Source organism: Poecilia latipinna, unplaced genomic scaffold (genome assembly GCF_001443285.1).
Source record: "Poecilia latipinna isolate Pla-1442-1.1 unplaced genomic scaffold, P_latipinna-1.0 Scaffold77, whole genome shotgun sequence".
Taxonomy (NCBI): Eukaryota; Metazoa; Chordata; class Actinopteri; order Cyprinodontiformes; family Poeciliidae; genus Poecilia; species Poecilia latipinna.
In genome coordinates this window covers 6,218-12,549 of record NW_015112693.1, presented here as the reverse complement: position 1 = coordinate 12,549, position 6,332 = coordinate 6,218, and the positions used below count along the sequence as shown (strand labels likewise).

Genomic DNA, 6,332 nt, shown 5'->3' with positions numbered 1-6,332 from the left:
TCATGCATGCAAATTACAAGACTGATAGTTAAATTCAGATCAACCACAATGTTTTCAGGTCTTATACAAAAATTCAGTTTTTCTGAAATAATGTTTGACTTACAGAAATCTGTTTCTGCAAATAAAATATCCATTTCAGGTGCAGTCAGTCTGGTGTTTGGAAACATAATCAGTCTTTGAAATTCTCCTAAAAACAAGGAAAGAGGTGTGTCAACTGTTGACCGTTAAACTGAAGTGACTGAAGAGTTGGGTCGGACTCTCTGCTACAGTACTGGACTGGTTTGGGTCACACCTAAAGAACATTTCTAGGAGTAAAAGTCTACTGGAAATGATTATTTAGAGTTTCTTTAGAAAGTCTTTCTTTAGAGCAATTTCTAAAGAAACTCATCCATGAGTTTATCTTAAGTTCTATTGATCACTGCAACAGTATTTTCATAGGACTGCCTAAGAAAATTAGACTGAGAACGCGGCTGCTCACTTCTCACTAAAATCAACAGAGAACATCACCCCTCTTCTAACGTCCTTCCGCTTACCTTCCACTATCACCTCCTAGTCCACTCAGGCCTTCTGGTTCTAGTCTGCTCTGCTCCTCAGAACCAGAATCAAATTTCATTATTGATTTGGACTATATTGGGCACTGCTTCATTACTTTGCATATTTCCTTCTAGATTAAATGCTGTATCGTATATGAAGAGGTAAAAGGTTTATGGTTATGGGTCAATTGGTGTGCTTGTGAAATCTAATAAATGTCAGTTCATAATTATGTTTGACTGAATCCACCTCAAAGATAACAGAACACGTTTTTGATTGTTTATTATCAGTAGTTAATCAAATACATATAAAGAAACAGTAAAGAAAAAGAGAAGTTTAGAAGCAACTTTTTTACAAGGTAGCTTTTCACTTTTACAACCACATTCACTCCTGTTTTTTCTTTCAATTACCTTTATGTGAAACATGTGCAGTACAAAAAGAAACATTATGTCACATTAGTAATAAATAAAATTAAGAATAAAACCATTATTTACAAATAATAAGCTTAGAAAAAAAATAAATTAAACATTCCATGTACACATTCCACAAAACAATATAATTCTTCCTACCACCTCAAAGTGACTTGTTATATTTTGGATTACTTGAGTATTTGGGGAAGACCATTTAGAATGCAAAGAGTTGTATTTTAAAACTATTGTTTAAAATTAAGGGCACTGCCATGTGGAAGAGAAAAAAAAAACATGTTCAACATGTAATTTTTAATTAATTACCTCTCTGTCTACTGAAGGAATTTAGAGTTTAACAATAAACCCTCCCATAAAGGCTTTCTGTTGGTTACATTGTCTGTGATACAAGATGAATAATACCAGAACACTCCTCCATTAACATCCCATGTTTCAATTTTTTAAACACCTCCAACTGGGCTTCAGTCATTTATCAATTAACTACTACAAACTATAAAATCTGTCTTTTCATACAAAATTTTGTGCTAAATGCAGCAATTTCTTTGAAAGACAGACTATAAATGCAGATTGAAGTATAAATGGGTATTATACAAAGCACAGACATGGCAGACTGATGGCTGAGAGGACCTTATTTGCTTCCCTTTAAACAACATAGAATGGGTGTGTGGCAGTGTTTCTCAGTCCTGGCCCGCAGGGACCCAGCCCTGCATGTTGCAGGTGCTTCCTTCTGCCACATGCCTGACTGGAACAAGTAGGTGATAAACAGGCTTCTGCAGCTCTGGATGACATGCAGAGGAGGTCATGCTATCATTTGAATCAGGTGTTCTGGAACAAAGACGCATCTAAAACACATAGGGCAGTGGCTCCTGAGGACTGGAATTGAAGAACATTGATCTATGGGCAAAACAGACAATGTTCTTTACATATTTTGCACAAAATCATTTTAAGACAATGATATTTCACCTGTTTAGTTCTGCCTACTTTGAATTCCTTTCAGAATGAGCTGTTTTATTGCTGTCACTTTTATGCAAATAAACTGCTACTGTCTGCATCATTAGCAGTTTGTGATTCCAGTAGCAGGAATCAGAAAGTACATTTTGCATAATGGGTTTCCTTTAAATAGCAGAAAAAGTAATCAAAGATAAACAACTATATTTCTAAAAACAAAATAAAGAAAAGAACAACTTGTGAAAACTGAAACTGGAATCCATTTCTGGTTAAAACATTAAGAATTTTGAAGTATTCACATTTCATGTAGAGGTGGATGATGACCTCTGCAAGAACAGCAATGTTCAACATGAAAACACAGAAGCAAGAGACTTCTTATTGTGGGCAATAGAGGTAAATTTGCATTTAAGCTCAAACAGATCTAATTATCAGATGGTCGAAAGTTTAAGATTCTATTCAGACCTGCCTCAAACAGTTAAAATCTGGGTATTCATGTCATTTTCATTACATTGTCAAGTTCCCCTGACAAAAGTATTCCTACTTTTCAGTTCTGTCCTGACAAAAGTATTCCTGCTTTTGTCAGGAAGACAAAAGTAGGAAGACATTCTCTGTCTTTGGATGTGGCAGGATTGTTGAGCTGCGCAAGCAAGTTTGTCTCACAAAGTGCCATGACTGCCAAAGCTGGATGTAGTAAGAGATTCATTATAAACCTCTAAAACATTATGGGACGAAAAAGTCTAAAGGTAGACCTAAAGAGGTTTCAACTGCAATGAGCTAGATGTTCTGTTGCCTGTGAAGACACAAGCTTCTCAAATTAAGGTCCTCACTAATTCTGACTACAGTTCAGTTATCATAAAGGCAACTTCTGAGAGACGGCCTTAAAGAACAAAATAAAAGTCTTCAAAGCCCACACTACAAACCTGGCCATTTAGATTTGCCAGCCCATTGAAAGGCTGAATATCTTAACATTTTCTGATGAGAATAAAAGTTATTAGATGGACCTGATGGCTTCCAATGTGAATGAGTAGTTTTTTAATACAGCTCAGTGAAGACAGCTCTAGAGTAGAAGTCATTTAAACGGACAGTATGACCAGAAGGGTTGGGGTTTCATCTGTCTGCCACCTGACAAAGCAGCTTGTTGTCTTTAGAGCCTCGTTTGGGTCATGCACATTATCTTGAATGGAATCCCACAGAAAACTTTTGGGGATGGACGAATATTTAAAAACTCCGATATGAGTGGAGCAACTTACTATGTATTCAATAAAATGTTATATTGTTTGTTTTCTCTCTTGCTCCTGTTTCTTTTTTTTGCATTTAGAAACCAGCTGACAACCTGGTTACAAACCACCAGCACAAAATGCAAACAGCGCTGCCCTTTCTTAAGATTTTGATCAGAAATGTATAGATTAGGGAGATATTTTTAATCTAGCAGTTTCAGATGGGTAAGGGTATTTTATTGATGTAACTTAAATTTCCTAATATGGTGAAAAATCCTAATGTAAAGTCACAGTTACCTGCTCAAATAAAGGCTACAACAGAGATTTGGATACAGAGCATTACATTGTGTATTAGATAGCCAAAGTGAAATCACAGAAAATCTATTTACAAAATTCTGTTGTACAACATACAAGAGGTATTACAAAAAAATTATCAAACATTGTTAAGTTCTGTTAGCAAAAGGTATTTTTGTACATTTCTAGCACAAGAGTTGTACATCATCTTGTATTGAGAGAGGCAGTTTTCATATGGCAAAGCGAGACATAAGTACATATCATGCTGCACTAATATAGTGCAAAATTACGCCTGGAAATAAGAAGGGAGAGGCAGGCAGAATGATGGCAGCTCGAGGATCCTTTGGGCTCGCTTTCCTTTTTTTTTTTTTGGTGAAATTTTTACTTTTCAGTTCTGTCCATCAAGCAATGACTAAGAGAAGACAAAATGTTCTTTGAAGGACCAAGAGCAAAGACCATGCAACTAAGCTGTTAAGAAATGAACAACTAATGACTGAATATTTGTGCTTTTACAGGAAATCTCTTCTGGTTTCCTCCTCTCCCCTAAATATGATCTGAATGCAATTTGTGGTAGTAGATATCAAAGAAGCAAAGGCAGACTTCCAGAGGAAGTTAGTGAAGTCATGAAGGCTATTTAAAAAAAAAAAATTATATTTAAAATGTTAAAATGGAAACATCAAAGCTGCTAATAAACACAGAGTTGTAGTGTCTTGAGCTCAGCGGTTTCTTTTTCTGTCAGAAACTTAGTCTGCATATTTGCTGACCAATGTCCAGTCATGATCCTGACATTAACGGGTATTACCAGCAACCCTGCGTCCTGAGTGAGGACAAAATTTTGTACAGTACGTCTGTAAGGAGGAAGACTTCTACATGTCGGCGTCTCCATCATAGGCCAGAGTCAGAGGCTTCAGTCTGTTGTTCATCTGCCGCCGCTGTGGCTTCTTTGGCTTTTTACTGTACATTGAACAAACGACAACAATTGTTTTTTAGACACTCTGATCTCAACCCAGAAACATTGCAGATGGCTTTAAGGCTGACAAACAAAATGACTTTGTATGAGAATGATGTGTAAAGGGATGACCACTAGATGGTGCCACAGTAGTAATAACTACAACCTGTGAAGTGTTGAGCTTTTAGATGAATTACTTACTACACTCCTTTCCCTTTCAGGTGCTTTAATACTGAAAATATTTTCATACACATTATTATCGACATACATTTTAATTAATATTCTGAGCTCATAAACTGCTGCTTTCACTGGGCTTCTCTGCTAAAGACTATTTCCATGTAAACCTGTTACAAAAAGGTTTGTTTTTGTTTTTCTTCATTTTTTTTTCATTGCAGCAAAACTGTCTCTAGAGAATAAATCTTCTGCCATTCTGTGGCGCTGATGTGGAGAGAGCTCTCTGCAATACAACTCTGTGGTCATTTGGAGTGTGTGATGTCCAGCTCACCTCACCACAGGATAGGATCCACCAGGAGACAAAAGCTGTTCTGTGTTAAGGCACCTGCTGTTTGGTTGTGTAGTGATGCAACAGGAAGTGAGCGAGTCCCTGACTAAGTGATAAGAGTTTCAAAGTGAGGTGGTGGCAGAGAGTGCTCCAGTTGTGAAGGTGGCGGCTGCTGCAGCGGTGCAACACACTGATGGAGATGGCTCTGCCGATTGAACTCATCTTGTTCTAGTTTCTGGCAGGCAGGGCAGGTGTATGGCACTGTGTAGGTGCTTGGTTCCATCCAGTAAGCCCCGTCCGAGGGACAATCAGACCTCGACTTGAGGCAAAGGCACCAACCACAATAACTGAGCACAGTGTGAGAGCAGTGACACAGGAAGACAAAATGAGGAACAAAAGGGACAAATGATGAGAAACTCAAAAAGCAAATGAATAAAATAAATGAATGAGACAGAGCAGTGATGTGATGGAGCTTTAATTTCAATAAAACTAAAGCTCATGAGGAGTCCATTTAGTTTGCCAGAGTAATGGTCTCAACTAGTTGATTCCTAAAGTTGGAGTCTGTTTTGAAACACCATGTTAAACTAAATAGTGGTTAAACACCATTCCCTACATATTTTCCATTTTAATCATTCTAATTTTACAATTTAAAATTAGAGTTGCACAATTTTTAAAATTTAATTTAAACATTATTGTGGTCATTGCTCTATTGCTCTACTTTATCCATCCATCTAGAGATGGATGGATAAAGTAAAAACAGCAAATCTTAAAATTCAGAACTCAACTTTGGCTGTCAAGACAAGTGCTCTGTATGCTTGATATTAATTTATAGCTTGCCAGGATTTCTGAAGGTCTCTGATATTTTCTTCTGTTTGAAATCCTGACAATACTCAGTGAAATGATTTTTCTTTGTTAAGCCACTTAACATTGACCTATTAATCATTCAACCTCAGAAGGACTGAATAATTAATAGGCTCATTCATTGTGTGTTCTCATATTTTAGCTGAATCTATCAAAAAGAGCAAATTTGACAGCGGTGGACACAAAGAGCATCAGTGAAGGGAAAACATGGCCTGAAGCAGGTGATCAACAAAAAGATTTACCATCTCTACAGCCTTTTCCTAACAACATGGCTTTAAAATTCTGTTGATTTCAGTACACGACAAGCTCATGTTGTTACTTTTATACTACATCTGTTCAGAACTAATAGCCTCAGAAAAGCAGTCGTATTGACCAATTTATATTGGAACATGCTGCCTCCTGAGGTAAGATTTGTTGGTCATCATGATAGTTAGAATAATAGTTCTGTTTGCTTGGAGGTGGCACACTAAGTGGCACTTTTGAGATAACCAGATTTAACTACAGCAGGGATTTGTGTTAATAGTTGTCACATTAATTGAACTGAGTTCTCCAGCACATTAACTGCTGGAAAACTCAGTTTGAGATATACATCAGTTTGAGATATA

At 36.9% G+C, this 6,332-nt stretch overlaps 1 long non-coding RNA gene across 1 annotated transcript; it reads right to left on the bottom strand.

Annotated features, from left to right (window-relative positions):
- Nucleotides 1-796: 796 nt before the first annotated feature.
- Nucleotides 797-6,310, bottom strand: LOC106936602 (uncharacterized). Its single transcript, XR_001422170.1, has 2 exons — nucleotides 4,870-6,310; nucleotides 797-4,369 (listed from the first exon to the last, which is right to left on the bottom strand). It is a non-coding gene; the product is annotated as an uncharacterized LOC106936602 (long non-coding RNA).
- Between the last annotated feature and the right edge of the window lie 22 nt (nucleotides 6,311-6,332).